This window comes from Kryptolebias marmoratus, linkage group LG10, assembly GCF_001649575.2.
Source record: "Kryptolebias marmoratus isolate JLee-2015 linkage group LG10, ASM164957v2, whole genome shotgun sequence".
NCBI classification, from domain to species: Eukaryota; Metazoa; Chordata; class Actinopteri; order Cyprinodontiformes; family Rivulidae; genus Kryptolebias; species Kryptolebias marmoratus.
The window spans coordinates 18094731-18116113 of record NC_051439.1 but is presented as its reverse complement, the minus strand read 5'-3'; the positions used below and the strand labels follow the sequence as shown (position 1 = coordinate 18116113).

Here is a 21383-nt window from a genome sequence, read left to right as displayed (position 1 = left end):
CACAGACACATTTCCACCCATACTGGGAATTTTATAGAATTTATTTTTATCCCCGTGTGTTTTTAGCCAAGTAAAAAATTAAACTGAGCCCTGAGGGAAGCTCTAAGGGTGAGATTTTATTCATGTTTTTTTTTGTTTGTTTGTTTTTAGACATGCTTGCTGTCACTTGCAGAAACAAGGTACATACTAATTGACCTTTAACCAGTGGGTGGTGATAGCTGTTAAAACATTAAAAAAATACTGCCAAATAGTTCTCTAAAATATTTCTTTTTTTTATATAGAGCACATCTTGGACGTGTATTAATATTCCTGTCACTCTTATCATTCTTTTCTGCTGCACACTTATACCCTCACAGTATTGTGCTGCATTTGGCACCGAGGGTATACATAGTATCACTGAGGGAATGCTTGAAGACTTGAAGAGAGGAAAGTAATGAACATCATCAGCCCACACCTTGTCCACCTACGCATTACAGAGGAATGGGACTGTGCTGCATATAGGCTGGACTGGACTGCGTCCCAAAACCAATGACCTGAATTTTCATTTTGACAGTTGTCATGCAATTGCTTCTGTCAGTGTGTGTGCAGTCCTGAGTCAATTGTTTTCATGCATTGCACATTTCTGCTCTGCAACAAAATCCATAGTGTCGCAGAGCAGCTGAAGTGTAATTAATGCATTTTCTTAGTCTCATCAAACTGTGCAGATTAATATACCACATATAATCTCTGTATGAAGGAGCACTGAAGCTACAAGTTTGTTAGAACAAGATCATTCATACTCTGTGGATTACAGTTCATGCACATGATTTCTATAACCAATATGTTCTTTGGCAAACAAGTAAAACCTAACTAGTAGGTCAAAGTTGAAACCAAGCAAGAAATAATGTGTCTCATCTTATTAAGATAAAGGTCTTCAGATATGTGTTGAAGTTCAAAGTGACTGTAGACCCTAATATTACAGATTTTAAAAGAAAATGTCCAAACAGAGCAGCTTTAAGCCATTCTTAGATTATTTTACCCAGTGTTTGTCATATAAATGACTGGAGCTCTAAAATCTACCAATAATTTTTCTATTAACTGATAAAAATAAATGAAACACAAGGAAAATCAAATTTTAAGTTCAAGTGTGGTATTTACTCTTTCAGTACGTCTGTTAAACTGGATGTAAATGGTAGTTAATCAAAACATTTTTTTGAAGGTACCTAGTTAAATTAAAAAAAAAAAAAAATGTCTGAAAAAAATGACAGTGCTTTTTTTGCAAATAAAGATGCGTGTCCTTTTCTCTGAACTCATTTCAGATGGCATTTATGTTCTGAAGCCATTTACAACAGATGCTTTCTATTAACTCCAAGTGGAATAATGCAGGTGATTATTGCAGTAGTTGTCACCATGCTCTGGCCACTTTGGAGTGCTTTGCTATTTAATAATAATTCAGAATTGTAGATTTGTTGTTTAAATATGGGCTTTTTGGATTTAAACTGTATTTTTTCCCCAGTACCACATATAATGATTGTGTGCTTTAGTCTGAATTCCTACCAAGCCTTTAAGATGAGTGGCGTGATAAAATTTCTTAAAAAAAAAAATCACGAAGCCTCTCAGACAGTGTATCAGCCATCAACCAGGTGCTGTAGATGGAGGTCAGACTGTTGACCCTGATTTGAATCAACCTTCCCATCAAATCCATGGATGTCCTTGCTTGAGGAAGGGCGGTTTGGCAACGAAGCAGAAATCTGTTCAGACATAAGCTTGTGTGCACTGCTAGTGAACGCCGAGATGTTGCTGGTGGGCAAAGAGCTGTGGAGGACGACCGTTACCTGAAGCAAAGCATCCGCGTGCTCTGAGCTCACGACAGTGGACATGTTTACCTTCCTGCACGGACTATCCAGCCTTGGGGAGGAGGGAGGAATGTTAGTTTATTTATTTCATTATTGTTAGGGGGCGGGGGCAGTCTGTCATAGTCGAAGTTAAAGAATAGGAAGGACGCTGAGAGCAGAGATGAAGGGAAGTGAAATGCACACAGATGGATGTTGGCAGTTTTCTTCCCCTTTAAAGGCCATGTGGTCCTCTTGGGCACCGTTTCAGTGTTTTATTCTTTGATCGTACCTTGACCTCTTGCTTGTCCTCCTATTTGGAATTGGTTTTACTCACATCTTTATCTTCAGATGAAACATTTAACCTCTAAATGCAAAGAGCAAATTATATTTTTGCATATTGGTAAGATTTCTGTACCATAGTTATAAGTGGTAGCATCCAAATAAACACATATGCAGGCTATGCTATTTATTTATTTATTTACTTATTCAATTACAGCCTGATAGCCTTGGACTGCTTTTGGCCATTCTTGGTTTGATACTACTTATGTGTAGCTTGTTTCTTGATGTCCACGCTTATGTGTGTAGAGTGATGCCACATTCGTGACTGAGCCCTCTGCTCTCGCTTCACTTGAGCTTTGTTTCCCCCACAAGCACTGACCCATGTCACCAGCTTCGAAGTGACTGCGGTTTGAGTGTGTGTGTGTGTGTGTGCAAAAGATTGCAAAAGGTTTATGTGGTTTAGGTCGTCAAAGAGCTATCATTGGCTGTTTGAGCATTTACAGTGTTATATAGTGTTATGTGCTCTACAACATAAACATATGGTGATTCGTTTTGCTTTAAGTGGCTGCAGGAACTTTCTTCAGAGTCTGGGGGCTTTTGAAGGGTCATACCCTGACCCTCTGCTTTTCCACTCCATGAACTAGGGGCTAAAGAATGTGCTGTGGAGATATTTTCAAAGAATAGGCAGATTTGAAGCTTACTAGTTATTTTTTGTAGCTGTTTATGATAAAAAGAGACACTTGTCTTCATGTGAGTAAAAATAGAGACAGAGTCGAGTTAAATGTTGTTAAATGCAGTTTAAAATCCGCTGGATATCTCTTTAAGGTCTGTTGTCTTGGGAAGGTTTTTATGTCAATATTGCACAAAGTACAAATCTGACTTTGTGCTCTTACATTTCATACCTTTTGGAAAACTTGTTTTTAAAAAAAAAAAGTTGTTACCAAGTTTGAATTATGCGTGCATCAGCAGAACAGAAACCGGTTACTGCTCTAAGTGGATTACCACATTGTACTTTCAGGGAAAAAAGCCTCAATAAATCAGAATGGAGACTGTCAGGTGAATAAAAAAAAAAACAATAAAAATTCAAATGAAAAAAATCCCTCAAATGCTGTTTATGAATTGGTCTTCTGATGTGGTAAATCAATTTTTTAACCTGTTTGGTCATTGTGGAGTCTAGATTTGTAACAACCAAAATTAGATTGTTGTGCTTTTACATGAAGCATGTTTTCAATAATCCCATTGCTTAGGGAAGAAAAAGTTAAAAAGAAAATATGGGTTTGAAAGGATTTTGTGGTTAATCTGTTTCTAGTGGTGCACATTCATAAGATGTGAGGATTAGCATTCCCAAACACTGTCCTTGGATTTTAAAACACAGTGGATGTTTAGAATCTGAAAACAACTTTTTGGTATCATTTGGTAATTTTAGTTTAAATGTAACTTATGACTTGATTAAGGAATAAAATCAGAACTCCTTCTAAAGTCATTTCTTTTAGACTTTTAATAAATCAGCTTGTTGTTAACTTTTCCAGCATCTATATCAGTGTGTAGATCCTCCAATAAATTCTCAGTTATTTTAAGTACAGATTAGAGACTCTTCCTGTCAGAATGTCTGACATATAGCCTCATATAAACTGTACATTTACACTGACAAACATGAGATAAAACCTACTAAATATGGCCAGGGTATATGTTCGTCTTGTTGCACTACATTAAGCAAAATAAGTTGTTTTTATCCTGTCAATATGTGTGTTTTACAAAATGTTTTTTACTACTTTAAAGAAACATTGTGTTCTGCACAATTTGGACCCTATTACGTTCTTTCTCTCCCCCAGAACTGACCTGAGGGATGTTAGCACCGAGCCCTGGGCATCCCTGCATCCTTGTTTTGTCTGCACACGCCGTGCGTGCTTCAACAAGAGCACTTGCATCTAATTATTTGTACTCTAATTATTTTCGGTCCTGCATCCTCGTAGCCCCCCCCTTCCACACGCTCTCGCTTTAACCTTCAAAGCTCCACAGGCAGCAGCTGACAGGGGGGGTCGGGGGGAGCAGAGCCATGAGCTCTTGTTCTGTCGTCTCATTTGCTGCGCCAGCATCACTGACTTGATCATTTCTGGGCTTCGTTTTTACTTCCTGTCCTTCTTAATGCTTATACAAAACATGAAGTCTCAAATCAGCCTTTAGCAAATGTTGCATCCCCAAAGAATGGTAAAATTTTATTAATCAGGCTGTGTAAACAGTCCTGATTCAAACTGCAAATCATTTAAAGCAAAATGTAAACCATTTAAATGTCATTTCCTGCTCTTATGTGAATGGTATTTCAAGTGCTACAGATCAGCTTCAGTAAACATTTTACAAAGGGAAATGAGTCTGGGGGAAGGGCATGATTTTGATTTATTTTATTTTTTTATTTTTTCAATGATGCTCTCAGAACATGTTCCTGATGCTCCTCCGGCTTGTGTTTAACAATGGCGCTGTCTTCCACCTCGGTGGCAGGAGGGTGAGAATGCAGCCCCCTGCCCAGGGCCACAGTGGAGCTGATGACTGACTTGACGCTGTAATGCGTCTCTGCAGACAGAGTCTTTACTTTTGTCATGGTGTGTGACAACAAGCAAACTATTTTAGAGTGTCTAATAATTCTGCTTACCTGGAACTTTAATTTTAGTTTGTTATTTAGAAATACTTAAACAATGCATTGAATATGAATGAAACATCTCGAGGAAAGCATGTCTGGATAGAAATGTATTTTCTGATTGTCTGCATTTTTACTTTTAACCATTTTTTTTATGCACAAAACATCAGCAAACATGTAGGTATTAACAAAACAAAATGCAATTAGATGCCTAGAATTCCTAGAAGCAATTCATATCACCCAGCTTCTTATCAGAGTTTTAGACTCCAATAATCTAATGTTGAGAAATAATAGAGTTATAGCCATTTAACTATTAACTATTATTTAACTATTAACTAAAATGTGAAAATTCTTGTTATAATTGTTTAATTTGCTCCATCACAGTAACCTGAAGTGTTGAAAACCGTCAAGTGGAGTGGAGCTCAGGAAATCCTTCGGAGTTGTATTCATGCTGCCTGGCTACTCAAAGTCTTATCAATCTGAGCACCTGACTGTTTCTTTAGAGAACACTTCAACACCTCCTCTTCCTCAGTAACTTGGATTAAGTGAGCAAGAGAGTGACACAAAGCCACTTATATGACGGCCTACACCACTGAATCACCACATGGGAATATCAGGATGCCACTGGTGCTTATATTTGTGTTGGTCCGAATTCTCACTTCATCCAGTCCCTTTTTTTTGTGAAAGCTCGGTGGTGACTTCAGCTTTCCAAGAGATAAGCCGGAGGCCTCATCAGTCACCTTACTTCTCCTGTTGCCACATAATTACTGCTCCTTTCTCAACGTCCCATGAGCCTGTCGTTGCGGTTTTCTGTCCCTCTCTGCGTGGCAGTTGAGCTTTTGGAGAAGTCGTGGCTGAAGATAGCCCACTGCGTCACATGATGGGTCTTTCACAATCCTCTGCACAGACCTGGAAAACAACTCTGTGGACACTATGTAGACGCACACATTTATGAACACCCACTCACATTTAACTGTCACCCTATGAGCAGGTGAATGTGACAAAGATGGGATTGGGTGAAGCATCATCAGTCACCATTTAACATCCAGTTACGGCTGGTCATCGTGTCATTTTCTGTCACATGCAGCTTAACCGGCATAGTGATGCTGTTTTTGATCATCACATGAGAAAAGTATGAAGTATTACCAAAGGTCTCTCCTTTACTCTATTGTTTTTAATTTCTCAGCACATCTGCCACTTTGAAAGAATGCTCAGGCCTGTGCGTGACTGGTGAGCATTTGATGCCAAAGCAAGTGGTTGTAATTTGTGGCCTTGCCTTACCCTTGCGCGGTAAACACTGACTAAGAGCTCAGGAATCTTAAGAGCTATAAAATAATTGCAGGTTACTCCCATAATGTTCAGAGTGTGCTGCTCTTTTGGCTCAGCTCTGTATCATCTCTGGTTTTTGTTCAACTTCATGGTGCCCTAAACAACACTTTTGTTTTTGTTTTGTTTTTTTCCCTGCTGAATCTGAACTCCTGTTTGTTAATTACAGTACTTAATCATGATGAAAAGAGAATTATTTTACCCTTGCAAATTCTAATTGTTATGCAAAACTGTATTGTGGGAGGATACAGTGGAAACTCCCCACACTGGCTGCTGTTCAATAAACTTTGTTTACAAAATAAAGGTAGATAATCTAGAAGAAACAAAACATGAAATAACAGGTCATTTGAAAATAAAAAAAGAAAAACATGGCATGAGAAATAATGCAACAAAGTGGTTGTGCAGATGAGGATCTGACTGATCTGAAAAAATTAAAAAAAACTTTAGAAACGCTGAGAGAGATTGAAGGAAACCAGAAGTAGTCAGAAACGTTGAAAGAGTGATCAGGAACAGAAGGGAGATAAGGAAAAACAGAAAAGCACTGATACAGTAAAAAATTATAATAATATCAGCAAAAACATTGAAAGCTAAACAGACACCATTTCAAATAAAAAATAGAAACAAGTAGAAGACATAGGTTCTTGAAAAAATTTGTAACACCTTTGCAAATTTTTGTAGTGGTTATATGTGATTTATTATTTATGTTGTTTGTTGATAAACAACATTTGCATTAAATTCTAACCAAAATAATAGAATTATTTTATTTTTCTTTTAAGAAAATAAAAATTAGTCAACATTTAGATTAGAGAAAAAAAAATTGAATGAATTAAAAAAAATATATATTTCTACACATCTTTATTTCTTACATAACTTTTGATTCATATATTTGTCACAGTTTTAAACACCAAAGCTGCAATTTTGAATATTAGTGAAGTAAAATAAAAATTGATAAAATAATTAAATTGAAAATAAAAACAGACTCTCAAACCAAATGTTACAAGTAAGAAGAACTGTGCTGTTACCCTGTTACCTGGTCCTTCTTCCAGTTTATACCAAGCCATGTGGGCTTTAAAACTTTAAATATGTTCATCAAATTTGTAATTTTTTTATTTCTTCTGTGTTGACATAGCACTCTCTTTGATATGAGCGTATTCCATAAGAAAAATCAGATTTCAAATTTCCACTTATTTGTTCCTGTATCGAAAGTGTTGGCTTTACACTTTCAACCTTAAAAATGTTGTCCTCGTCTTCAGCTTTGTTTGCAGTAGTTTCAAAGAAAGCCACGTCTTCGTCGTGCTTTTTGAGAGCCTTGTAGTTGAGTGATGGAGTATCCGTGCAGCACTGAGACTTGGCATTTAGTCAGAAAGCAAGTTGCCCAAAAGACATCTTCAAATAATTGCCAGTTTGGGCTTCACTAATGTAGTTTGCAAGTGGAATCTGAAAAGGCCAGCCAATGCTTCCATGCAGATAAACAATTATGTGGCTTTTAAACGGTGGACATATTATAGCTTAGCATGCTCTTGAAGATGAATTTAAATGTCACGCATAAAAGGTCTGAAACTGGAATAGGATGTGAGAGTGCAGAATGTGTCAAAAGTTTATTTTATTTTATTTTATTCCTAAAGAATGACGTCTTTATTACAGAGCTATGATTAATAATTTTGCCAGTAATAAAATAACTTGTTTCCAATCAGTAATATTACAAAACAGTGCCAAATATGGGTAACAGCTTTGAGTCCATACTGGTTGCAGGAAATCCACACTCCCCTCCTGATTTTGCTGACACAGCAAACTGAAACTACTCTGTTGCAAGAAACTGGATGCAGTTGCAACAAAGGATACAGTGGGTTGTTGGCTGTTATCTAATGTGTGTGTTGCATCAGTTCTCACCCTGATGTCAGAGAGGAGGAACCAGGGGCCTCGATTGGAACTTTTCCTCTTCTCTGTTATGTTCATATGTGTCGGTATTTCGATTAATATTTTGTTCCAAGCTCACTCATTCTGATGCGTGTCCTATTTAACTTTTAAACATTTGCATACAACAATTACCTTACTGTAGACTTGTGTGCATGTGTAGAGAAAGAGGTTTTTTTTTTTTTTATTCAGTAAGGAAATTTACTTAAGCAAATCAACCAAGATATTTTAAATCATTCTCTTATTTCCTTTATGTCCTTCTTTTTTTGTTTTTAAGTATTAAGGCTTGGGGTTTTTTTTATTTGTTTGTTTGGTTTTGTGAAATAGAAAACCAGAGGCACCCTCTTTTTTAACCCCATATGTTGTGTTTAGACATATCTAGTTGAGCATTATTTTTACTGTAACAATCAAAACTCTGTATACCACCAATAAGAAAGGACTGACTGAGTAAGTTAAGTAATAACTAAGTAGAATTGGTCCAGCCTGTTTAGTTTTGGATAAAAGAATACAGCATCACAAATAATAAAATGTCATGACCGACCATTGCCATTTAACTTTGCTTTACTTCCTTTTTTTATTTCAGCAAGTGGGGCTTTTTGTTAAACATGCAAAATACAAGTACAGCACGAAACACCAAACATGACCATGTCTACTATTCTATTTGTAAACTGATCAATACTGCTGGGGCTCCAGAGTTTTGTATCTGATTTGGCTCGTTCATGAGTTCTGCAGACCTGCTGTTAGAACGGCCAGGTGCTGGAACATCTGTCTCTCTTCAGCTCTCAGCCCTCTGGGGAAAATGTCACCCAATGAGAACGTTAAGGGGAGTCTGGATGGAGCTGCCTTTGTTATTATAACAGGCTTTCATCTCACTTTTGTTTCAGGCTGTCACAAAAAAAGTAGAACACAGACATGCAGTGTCCAAAGAGCTAATATCAAAGGGCACCTGTGTGGTAGCGTGTAAGAAAATTATGTTTCGGTTTGGCTCTTGCAGACAAAATTATGTTTTTAATCATTAGTTCATGTTACTAATCGTGGTGGCATCTTTGAAAAAGCACCTGTGATGCACGTACAGCTGCAAATAAGCTGCTTGTTCTACAACTTGGACGAAAACGTGCCTGTTTATTGGTGTCTTTGTAATGTACCAGGACACTCAACATACTTAAACCACATAAACAGATTAAATGTTTGGGTTATGTAAGAAGATTCTGTAGGTTCTAAGACGGCATTTATAAGCTTAATTTTATCTTTGTTAAATTAAATTATCCCCAAACTATACAGCCATAGGTGTCCATAAGGAGCAAAACAAAATAAAATAAAACAAAATAAAATAAAACAAAAAAACTTCAACAGAAAAGTTTAGTTTTCCTTTTATAGATCGTAAGTGTCATCAGAATCCTTTAACAGAGTCAAAGGAAGGCATGTAATCAGTGAGTAATCAGTCATGTCAACAAAATAAAAGTAAGACTAAGTAAAATTTTATTTTATTCATCATCTTTTTTTTTAAATACCTAAGTCACTTCTAAGAATGTGCATATATCAGCCTTATTTTTCTAGGCAACTGTCTCAGGATTTGTGATTACTCATCTTAGTCTCAACGTTTTTTTTTGTGTTGTAATTTAGTTAAATATTAATTGATATGGTAAGACCAGACGCATTAGCCATTATAATATGACATTCACCCAACTCTGTTATCGTTCCACAGTTACGTGGTGTTTGAGTGTGGTCAGTAAACTGATGCATTGGTCAAAACCTCCAGCTGAGTTAGAATTGAGCTGGTGGTCCTGTTTGCTTCATAACAAACTAAACTTTATCTTCGTTAAACAATTAAGTGACACTTTATGCCCTATGGGTGGAAGCAGCGTTGTTCCTGACAGGGCAGGAGATTTAAAAATTTACGTAACTATTTTTAACATTTTTAGATGTTTGAAGCTTTGTGTAACTCTGTGAGTTTCAGTGCTTACTGTGGACCTTGGAATCCTGCCTAAAAAAACATTATGAAAGGACTTTAGTTTTCTGGAAGTTCCAGTTCTTTGCTTGTGCTTTTGGAAAAAGACTTCTAGTAAGACCCAAAATAAGACTGAAGGTGTCATTGTGTTGCAGCATGCTGTAAATCACATCGTAATAAATCACCTTACTGATGCAGAAGTCACAAGGAAGGTGAGGTCACTGCAAATTACTGCATATCACCTGGAATAGATATGACTGTGCATGTCGACAGAATGTTCTGTACTCTTCGCCTAAATCCTAAAAAAAGAAAGGCCATGGAAACCAGAAAACACTTGATCCTTGTTCTTGTAAATATCTGTTTGTGGTTGGTGATGCCCACACCCTGAAACACCCAGAGAGCCAAATGTAAATATTTGAAGTTATGACATAATCATTACTGTTTAACTCTTGTTGTCCTCAGCTGCTAGTTCAGTGGTTCTTGGTTTCTCAGAGTAAGATTATGGAGCTATCTAAAGTCAAACCATGATTCATCCTATATCTGTGTGCAATAATGATCCCCTCGCAATAAGACCACAAAACAGAGTTTGTACGCATGTTTAAATTCCTAAAAAGCCTCCAAATTTAATGTGGAATATTGAAAAGTACATAAGTGGTGTCATCTTGTGAGTTCAACCAGTGCTAAGTGAACACTAACAAGTGTTGCAAAAAATAAATAGATCAATGATAGTGCTGGATTCAGTGTTTTTAGAGAAGGAAGCTAAAATAATCTGTTCTGAGCTTGTATGGTTTGTTTAGTTATAAGAAATTCAATATCTTGGTAAAAGTCTGCAGAATCTTGAAAACTCTTTCTGAAAATCCTTGGAAAGTGCTCAGATATCACTTTTTTTTCAGATTTTAGACTCACTGAGTATTTAAATATTTTTAACTCAGCTTTTAATTGTATTTTTGACTTTATGCCATACAACAACTTTATCTATAAATATTAAATGTCTTTGACCATTTATTAGTTTGACCTCAGATGCTAGTTTTGCTTCCTAATTTTATCACTGTCTTTGTGTTGTGTTGTTTTCTTTCCTGTTTGTCTTTCTGCACTGCAAGTTTTGCAGTCTCTTACAAATAAAATGAACTTGGACTTTTAGTTCAGCCATTTAATGTGGGTTAACTAAAAGCTGACTGAAGGTTCTCTTGCACCAGCTGTTTCATGAATCTCATTTAAAACATACACAGTTACAAGAAATGCCATTTCATTTTGAACTATATGATCAGGAAATGTGAAGAGCGTGGGCATGTGGATGGTGTGGGCTGGTATGCTGCACCCTTACTGCCCTGTATGGCTAAACTAGTTAGGGCAGGGCCGAGAAAAACAGGTCCAACTTGAAATAATACAGGATTACCTGCATTACCTCCAAAAGCTTGTGGTTCTATACGTCTTACTTTAACTTTATTGGATTTTAAGTTACAAAATATGGTAACCTATCCAAAAGGCCAGAACCTGACTGGTGCAGTTTGAAAGAAATGTGTTGAATTCATGAACAAAAAGCTGCTAGTTGGACATTTGAAAGACTTGTTGTGCAGGTCAAACATCAGTGACTTTTGGCTTTAAAATCTGTTTGAAGCAGGTCAGAGCTCTCACAAACCCAAAAACATGTCCTAAAGTTTTCTGTTTTTGTGCTTCAGTGGGAGTGAACTGTTGACTAAGACTCATCTAAGGATGACTGCATCTACAGCTGTGCAACACAACCACAAAATATGATCTGTCATGAAACCTTGCAGACTGTTTCTCAGCCTCATACTTAAGTCAATCAGTTAACTTTTTTCCCTGCAAAAATTGTCAATATTTAATATTATTATATAATAAAATATATAAAATAAAGATATATGTTGTGGGAGTTTTTTTCTATTTTTTTTCCTGTTCAGCTTGGAAAAAAAGAAAAATGTGCATTCAATAATGTGATCATTTGTAACACAATTAGAAAAACTCTCTTTGATCTCCGAACACTATTTATGTCCTGTAAATTTAACTAATTTTGTAATGAAGATCAAGAATAATAATGGTTATACTGGAATTCTGGAAAATATGATCAAGTAACCAATTCTCGCCAGGAATCAAGATTCAGACTATAGTTCAAATGACAGTCAGAATCTTCTGACATGCCTTCAGGAGTTTCTACTACCTTCTGGTATTCAATGTGTAATTATTTTGTCCAGATTTGCACAATTATGTCTAAAGGCTCCATCTCCACCTCAGTATTTCTGGAAACAGGTAAAAGTTTCTCTTTCAGCTCCACTTCACCTCCATCTACTGACCCATTGCTCTTAGTATTAAACTGTTGTCAGAAAGGTCACACACTGAGGAGGAAAAGTGAGGCATTTTTCACTTTTTCTTGACTTGTGGCACTATAATTTCAGCCCATGATATTATTTTTATTTTATTTTATTTTTGTAAGCAAAACCAGAAAACATGAGCTGTTTTTCACATTTCCTCTTGCTGTTTGGTGGCTCTTTTCTTCTTTGTTGTTCCTTTTTTTATTGCATCTATTTCCTTTTGCACAGCATTGGTAAAGTCAGCTCCCTCATCTGAAGTGAGAATTCATCATCCACTACCTTGGCAAACTCCCACCCCCCTCGATGACACACATTTGGCCTATGAAGTCTTGCTGTATCATATCACAGCTAGGTGTGGGAGCATATGCACTGACTAATGCCACAGAATGGCTCTGACGCTGATGAATTGATAATTGTTTGCACATGATAAACAACATTTTCCTCACTGTATCTGAGTCATCTGTTGCATCATGATGTCATGGCAGATATGCATTCGGGGCACATGTTTTCTCAGATCATCTCACCTTGATGGTAATGACACTCAAGGCGATACGTTTGTTGGTTTGTGTAATTTTTTTCCCTGTTTGTTATTCTGAGAATATGCTGTAAAAGCATAGAGTGTAGCTCTTTTTGTTAGAAAACCTTTTGGGTGACACTTCAGTTTTTGCTTGTTGGAAATCTTCTTTGCATCCCTCTAAGCAGATAAAAATAGAGAAAGTGCCAGTGTCTATATCAAGAAATAATAAAATCCTCAAGCCTTTCAAGAGATGTGTAACATTGGAAGCTATCATCACCTTCTTTTCAAGTAAAAAGAAAAAAAAAAAACAGATCTTATTTAAGAAGATGAGGGAGTGCACTCTCTGTGGAGCGAGGCGGTTAAAGAGAAATCACAGCCTTAGGAGGGGTGATTAGAGAGCACCGAGCTCAAATCCATTCCCTGATGCTCCAGTGACCCCAGTTTGACTCCTGGAAACCAAAGGTCACACTCGCCTCCTGTCTCCCTCTACAAATGTTCAACCCACCACCCCAACCCCCTCCCATAACCACCCACACTGCATCTACGGATGAAGATTCCCACCCACCTGCCTGTACCCCCAGCCGAGCATCAGAGGTTTCCAGCATTACCGTCTCAGGAGAATAAACCCCCCACTCCACCTTCCACCCCCTCCCTCTCCAAGCCCCCCTCACTTCTCCACGCCTCCATGGAATTACTTCCATATGGCCTACTTTCCGCCCTCGCTTTCATACAAGTTGTATACTATCTATATGTTATTTTTCTTTAACAGCTCTACATTTTCATCCTCCTGTTCGTCTGCAGTTCTTCCTCTGTGGTTGTTTCTAATCAGTGATTAAAAAAAATCTCTCAAAGCTAGACTTATTTTTACCCATAATCTAACAAGGTGTTGTCACAAAGTTAGGTCTTTATTTGTTATTTATTATTTACTTTTGTTATATGTATGTTTTTCTTCAATATTTGTTACTTACACTGGTCTCCAGAATCTACACCTTGGCAAAGTTGGTTGGAGTTTTGTGGTAGTGTGTTTGTGGTATTGGTGGCTATATACTGAGAGATGCAGAGATACACTACATAAACCCTCATTTTTATAATTGAGGAGCTGGTCAGAAATGACTACAGTCCATCTTTGATGCTGCTCACTGTGCGCATATATTTGATGAACCATAATAGCTAGTGCCAACTGCTGTGATTTCACTTTAAAGTGAAGAAAAAGGTTATAAAAATGTTCATTTTAAATCAAAGCAGCTTTGATATGGATGTATTACAGTGAACATTAGACCAAGGTTGGATTATGCCTCATTTTGTTTGAGTATGTACTGATAATTTGACTCCATTGTGAGAATGGCAGATTCATTTACTAATAATGAAAGCTGGTATTTGGAGACGTAATTGCAGAATGTGAATGCAACTTTGGCTCAGAAGATAAAGTGGGTCTGCAGATGGTGGGGGCGACCCCTGGCTCTTCCAGACCGTACATCAAACTGTTCTTGCACGGAACGTTGAACCCCTAATTGCACCATCAGTGTAGAAATGTGTATGTGAATTGTAGTGTGAAGTGCTTTAATTGCTTGATTTAACTAAAAAAGTACAACTTAATTGTAGTTCATTTAATTGCAGTCACTGGAATCAGAGTCTTGGTAAAAATGGCACAATAGAGTGTTTTTAGCAGTGATATAAATATCTTAAACTGATAACAAGGAAGACAACATTCAAGCTAAAATATGTCGATATGTTTTGCTGACTTTTCCTCAGCTGATTTGGTTTCTCTAGAAAAACTCAAATTATAGTCATAGTTTGTAATTCCATGGTTGTTTCATGTCTATATGTCTTCAGTTCTAAATTCAGCCACACTGTTTTGAGGGATTAGAACAGAGGGAACGTGTGTGACATCATTAAAAATGTATTTTCTTCAGATTTCAACCACCAAGTGATAGAACCATCTTAGAAATGTAAAAAACACAAGTGAAGTGGTAAGGAGCTGGTGACTATTCAAGATTTCTCGTGAGAAATCTGAGCTCATTTAGTAAATTTTAAATAAGTAAATAGTAGAGAACCTATAGATTACTGCACTTTATAAAGATCACTGGAATCCAGAGTCAGAAATCTGAAATGAACATGAACCCTTTGTGTTTATTATGTTAAATATTTATAAAAAATAAATTTAAAATATTGCAACAAGCCACAGTCTGGAAAGCCTGCTGTGATTTGGGTGCATTTGCCAAGAAACAACAAAATCAAGCAAGTGTCTTCTGTTTGGTTTGTGTTGTGATGAAGGTAAGATGTTAGCTTGTCAACCTCAGGATAATATTACTGTGCATATTCTGCAAATGAATTTTGTACAAAAAGGGACTTTCCTTTTAAAGTTTGACGCAAACATTCAAAATGTTTCCCTCTAAAACAACTGTGCTCATATTTGGGTTGCATAATGGATTTTTTAATACCATTTCAGATGTGCATGAAACATCAGCTTAGTGAAAATCTGGACATTTATAATCAGAATGTCCATTGGAGCTACAGAAAATACCACAAAAATCCAACAAGCGTTTTGAATTTTCTGCCCAGTGTAAGTCTTCTTTTTTTAGTGGAAAGTTGCATTTTGACAGTAGCAAACCTTGTGTAAATTCTAAATTTAAAATGTTTGACATCATTTTGTGACCACAATGTATAAATTAGGAGGCTGTTGACTGATGGCTCACCCTGTATTATGTCACCAGTATGAACATACCATATGCATTCATTAATTTCTTGTGATCCACATGCAATGTCACATATTTGAGTCACCCGTGTGGCTTTGAGCCCCAGCATCACACTCTTTGCACAGGCTGTACAGCGCAGGCCAGATCATTGCAGTGACACACTATCATTATCACTTGGCCCCAGTTACACATATGACTCGTGTTACACTGAAATTTCACCAGCATGCCTAATTGTCTCAGTGGCTCATGTACTGGACTTAAAATAAAGAAGATTATGGCTTGTGGTCAAAGAAATGTGGCCAGTTGAAGAATAGTTTTTGCAGTGTTACACTTTTAAAATGTAACATTTACTGGATGCACTACTGAACCTGCAGGGTTTATGAATAATTTATGCTGATCTGAAACATTTAATATTTTTTGTATTGTTTCATGAACTGACTTAAGGTTATTTGAAGTAAATTAAGTGTATTTGACTCAGTAAAAAGTGGTTTCATATCTCATTTCCAAGCAGCGGGTGCAAGGCTTGTGGCTTTTTAGGGTGGAGACATGATTGGTTAATACTTTGCAACAGATTGCATTTTTGACCATTTTTTTCAGCTGTATGAGATCAGACTGACTCAGAAAAGGTCATACTTAGTATTAGGAAAATCATTTTGTATGCAGAGATATACATGTAACCTTGTTTGAAATGTAATAATTGTCTTTTTGGGCAAAGAAAAAGGTAGATTTGCATGTGATCAAGAAAATACACGTTCTTTGTTATTCAACAGAGTATTAATTTCATGTAATCCACACTTTGAAGTGGCTACAAAAGAGTTAAATAAGACTTTTGGGTGTGACATTTTTCCCATTTTACTGTTTGCCTCTGCCAATTATACCCAGCTTTCTAGTTTTTGCATTCCCTTTACACTAGCTGGGGTGTTGTGGACCTTTTTGGAGAGCAAAGCAGTTGGGCTTTCTGGCTTTTTAAATTGATATTATGAGGGGCACTAACAAAAAGTATGAATCCATCATAAACAAAGGTATTTACTGCCATGCAGGCCTACACCCATGTATTAACTCCTATTAACCTTTTTTTTCTCTTCTGCAGAAAGATGGGTATTCAATAGTGATTAAAACTTCTAAGGAGGTAATATGGAACCTTTGGTAAAAACCATCATGTCTATTAGAATTTAAGGTCCAAGAGATAGATTAAAATTATTTTCTGTCAGGTTGCTTTTACTAATGACACTGACAGACTAAAGTTATATCATTTTAAAATGTTTTTGGGGAGGTTATGCTATGCAGCACAGATCGAATAAACTTGGATGTTATGTCTTGTTTAAAGTGTAATATTAACTATGAACTTGAACTGCCACGTTTGTATCAGTTTTGCTTTGAATATGATTTAATGCAGCATTCCTGTTTATCTAGCTTATTTCTAAATAATCCGTCTTTGTCACACATAATTCTTCCATTTTTGCCGGAGACCTTTTATATTCCACATGACAATCAAGAACAGAAATGTTTTAAATTTCCTCCTTCCCACTTTCATTTTTCTCCTATCCTGCATCTGCAAAGTCTTCCTTTCAACTTGTTGAGAATTTGTGTTCCTATTCCTGGCATTAGTTGGGCTTTAGAAAGCTTTGTTAGCTGCTCCTGCATGGAAACGGCTCTCCTGTTGGCATGGTTACTCATCATAACAGATGTTAAAAAGTGCCCAAAGTAGAAAAAGAAATTACTCAAGCAGCACACATCCAAACCAACTTGGAAAGAAAAGCTTAAAATTAGTGTTTTAACATAAAATAGCTCAGTAGAAAACTGATGAATATTGCAACAGACTGCTACTAGTATAGCATTATGCTAGTCACTGACTCTGGTCAGTAGTCCTCACCTTTTTTTTGTTTTTTTGTAAAGCAAAAGTTGCACAGTATATTGTTTCAAAATTTAGACTACACAAGTGTGCAATATGTGTATAGTGAAGTAAATGAAATTAAACACATAATGCAACCTCTATATGTATTACAGAAAGAAAGCTTTTGTTAATTCCTATGACCTTTATTCAAAACACTTCAATGACACTAAAACAATTCCTGAAAATTAGAATACAGCCTTTATACATGCAGAAGATCACATTCTTGTTTTTTATTTCGTACCTACTTCTCATTATGTAGAGGTTGGTGCATTTTGTACACAATCTGGAAGGCCACAGAAAAGAGAACTAAAACTGTAAATGCTGACAGACCATAAAAAATTACAACACTATTAGTTTCAGTAACTACATTGTGGCATGTTGTAAAAATACAAATATTTTTAAACATGTCATGCCTTTACAAGTATACTTAATAAAAATAATGCACCATCTTGACACCTTTCTTAACAATTTAAATCAACATCACTTTTAGCTACTGTTTCATACCAAATTAATCTATGTGATTGCTTGAACCAATAATCATTTGTAGTCACACTCATCATAATAATAAACATATTGTTCACAAAGAGAGGCAAACATTCATGTTTTTTTAGCTTGCAAGCAGAAACCTTCCGTGATTCTGGTGATAGGGAAGTGTTAAGGTGTGTTTGGGTGCTGGTCCACTAACATGGTTCTAGGTGGAGCTTGTGTGCTCTATAATCTCTTGTCTATTATCCTCCTAATTCCTTTCACATGGTATGCAGGGACACAGAACAGCTTGGTTAATCATCTACAAGTCTGAGTTCACCAGCTGATAGGTTGAACTTATGTCCTCTCAGACATGCATTGCATATTTTCTTGCACCAAACACTGACTTGGAGAATGTGAGATCAGAAGCACCTCATTATTGCACCAACATTCTCAAACTAATTTAGTTTTATTTATAAGATTGTATTTGTCTATTGAAATACTCTGGCCACTCTATTGTACACTATTTTCTCTATTTTCACCTCAGGGTTTAGTGTTATCTGGTTACCCTCTTGCACAAAAATGTATCTCAGATGTTTGTTTATTTTAACTGCTGAAGGACTCAAAATGTCCTTTCACATTTTCTGGTAATAAACCCTTTTTTCCTGCTTTGTAGAGATTCTTATTCATGTAGCATTCATTTACAACCAAAGTGATCTCAGGACCCATTACAGAAAAAGAAAGCAAGATCAATATATTTAAATTTAATCCAAACCTTTGAACTGAAAGATGATGAATATTTTTAGGTGCTGCAATATTATGTTTTTGTTTCGTGACACTGAGCACACTGACACAGAGTTTTGTCAGCATTTTTCTAAGAGGAAATTGGGAGAAAAAAAATTGGGCAAATTACTTATCAGCTGTTACTTCTGCTAGGTTCTCTGAACTTGAAGTCACATCTTTTAGTATGAACAATTTATGTGCCCATGAAAAAACAAATGTCAGAATTAGGTACAGAACAGAGGTGGATCTGCCAGCTGTGATGAGGTGTAAAAAAATACAAATTCTTAAAAGAAATCATACTTGAGGATAGAAAAATACATTTTTTTTCTAGACTTAAAATAACACCAATTTCATGCCCCACTTTTCACTATAGAAATTTGATAATCAATCTGTTTTCATTATAAGGTTCTGCTGTTCCATTAGGTCCTGTTGGCATCAAATATTGAACAAGGAATAATGTCTTGGGTGTCAAGTTTTTTTAACACAACAGATAAGGAAACATGTTACTGCATAATTATTTAAATTACTGTCTTCTTCTTCCCTTTACCTGTCAGTATTTGTTTCTAACTCCAGAAAAAGCTGCTGGTGAGTTAGGTCCCTAACGTCAAAGAACATGTTTTGTGTCTCAAGATGCCAAGGATTTTGACAAAACAGTAGTATTGATAACCTGGAATGACATTAATAATTTACAATAACACCTACAGCAGTCAATACAGGATTTTGTTCTGTTTTTTTATTTATTTATTATTTTTTTCCATTATAAGTAATCCCCTCAAGTTACACTTCTTTTCCCCATTCTCTAACTTTGACATTATTATAATATTAGGAATATTGAAAACCCTTTTAAAAGCTTCCAGTAAAACATTCTTGTAAATGAACTGTTTAGCTCTTACATTTCTTGCCTCCAGATGGCTCACACTGGCATGTCCTCCTCTCTAAACTGCTGGTATAATTGTTTTGTTAATAGCTTCCACATGTTAGCTCTGATCTACAAAAGTAAAACTGCTTTTTTTGTTGTTCTGTTGTATAAACTTGCTACTTTGTTCTTGCTTCTTTAGAGGAGCAAGAATAGAATGGTTTATTCTAACATTCCTTATTTCTAATTAGATAATTATCTGGTACATTTTCCTTGACTGGAAGTAATTTTGTTTCTCAATAAAACTCTTAGTCTTTACTGTTGCTTGCACAATATCTCCTACTGCTTAATTATGGTTCCTGTGGGGTGTGATTCTCCTCTGTTGAGGTTTTCAACTCGTCTTGATTTAAACAAAACCAAAAAAATAAATAAAGGCTTTGCAGCTTTTGACCAAAGCTTATTGTAGTTCTAGGTTTTTCTTGTGTCTAAGAGAAGTTCTATTAGCTGTGCAGGGATGAAACACTGCGTCCAGCATATGTACAGCATCACTCAAAGCTGCTCGCCTAGAAGCTGGACACGTCCTCACACAACAACCCTGCTGTCAGTCAAGCCACCCTATTAGGCTGGGCATGACATTTAAAGTTGGGCAAAGAAGGCGGACAAAGTGCCTTTACCTCCTTCGTTTGAGCCCTGGAGTGGAGGCCTTGTGTAGTGATTGCAGACGAGTGTGTTTGTGTGTGTTATGACTTTGGCCAGACTTGGTCCGGCATAAGGACAGCTGTCACATTTCCAACCTGTCACATGCAGCATAGAGGAGATGCCAGAGGCCTGTACATCAGAAGCACAAGGGAAAGTGCATGTGTGTTTATTGGCTTGAGAAACTAAGGAAGATGCGGGGTGGTGGACATGTGAAAGGGGTAGACTTGGAGGCTTCCTATGTCCTTGATGTCCTCTTACATGCTCTTCACCTCTTCTTCTAAAGCCAGTCCTAGAGTATTTGAGTCACATTTGCTGGGGGCATGTAGTAAATACTGCCTGAACATCTAATTGTTATCAGGACCCTCTCTTGCACTCTTCTGACTGAGTCCATTCTAATGCTCATTACTTACTGATAATAATTTTCTTCATTAAGGTTCAGCCTGTGGCCTGTGGAGCAAAGGCTTTTTTAATGTCTCTTCTACACTAACTCTTTACATAAGAGTTGCCCTCAAGTGTATTTGGTTAAATGGGAGAAACATTAAGGGCCATTTGGGTCCTTTTATTTCATTACAGAGGGAAAGACTTTTCTGTTTTAATTTAAAGTAATAGTTTCAAGGCAAACAGGCTAAAAGGTCAACATTTGCTTTCCTTGGCATATGTTCTCATACTTCTTGTATAGATTTGCAGAGTTTGTGGAAAAGAAAAGCATCAAAGTTTTAAAACACATCTAAATCACCACCATACGTCAGTGGTATCCCCTCAGCGCACTGTGTATCCCATAACCGAAACCAACTGTCAAATAAATCATTTGTATTACTTTTCTACACTCTAATTTACTTTAAACATGGCATTTTAGAAGAATTTTCTTTCTAGAAATTGCATCATGAAGTTTACAGTAAGATGCTTAGAAACAAACATCAGTGGTTTGCTCTAAGTAGTTATGATACTTTTTAATATATTTTTTTGTATTGTAGAAAATCTTTGGGAATTGTTTTTTGAATGGTTTAGATGAAATGTATAAAACGTTTTTACACAAATGCATTATGTAGATATGTTATTTTTTCATCTATAATTATTATCAGAGCAGCCACATTGTCTTATCTGAATGCAGAAACTAAATAATTAGAAGGGTCACCAACAGCTTGGAAGCATTGTCCATCTGCTCACACAACATACAAATGTATAAATCCCTCATAAATCTTTGAATCAGATGAAGCAGACTGCATGCAGTCT

General features: G+C 36.4%; 1 protein-coding gene across 1 annotated transcript in view; it reads left to right on the top strand.

Annotated features, from left to right (window-relative positions):
* The window catches only part of babam2 (BRISC and BRCA1 A complex member 2), a 67926-nt gene that overhangs the window by 19969 nt on the left and 26574 nt on the right, over nt 1-21383 (top strand). The gene's annotated exons all lie outside the window — the stretch shown is intronic.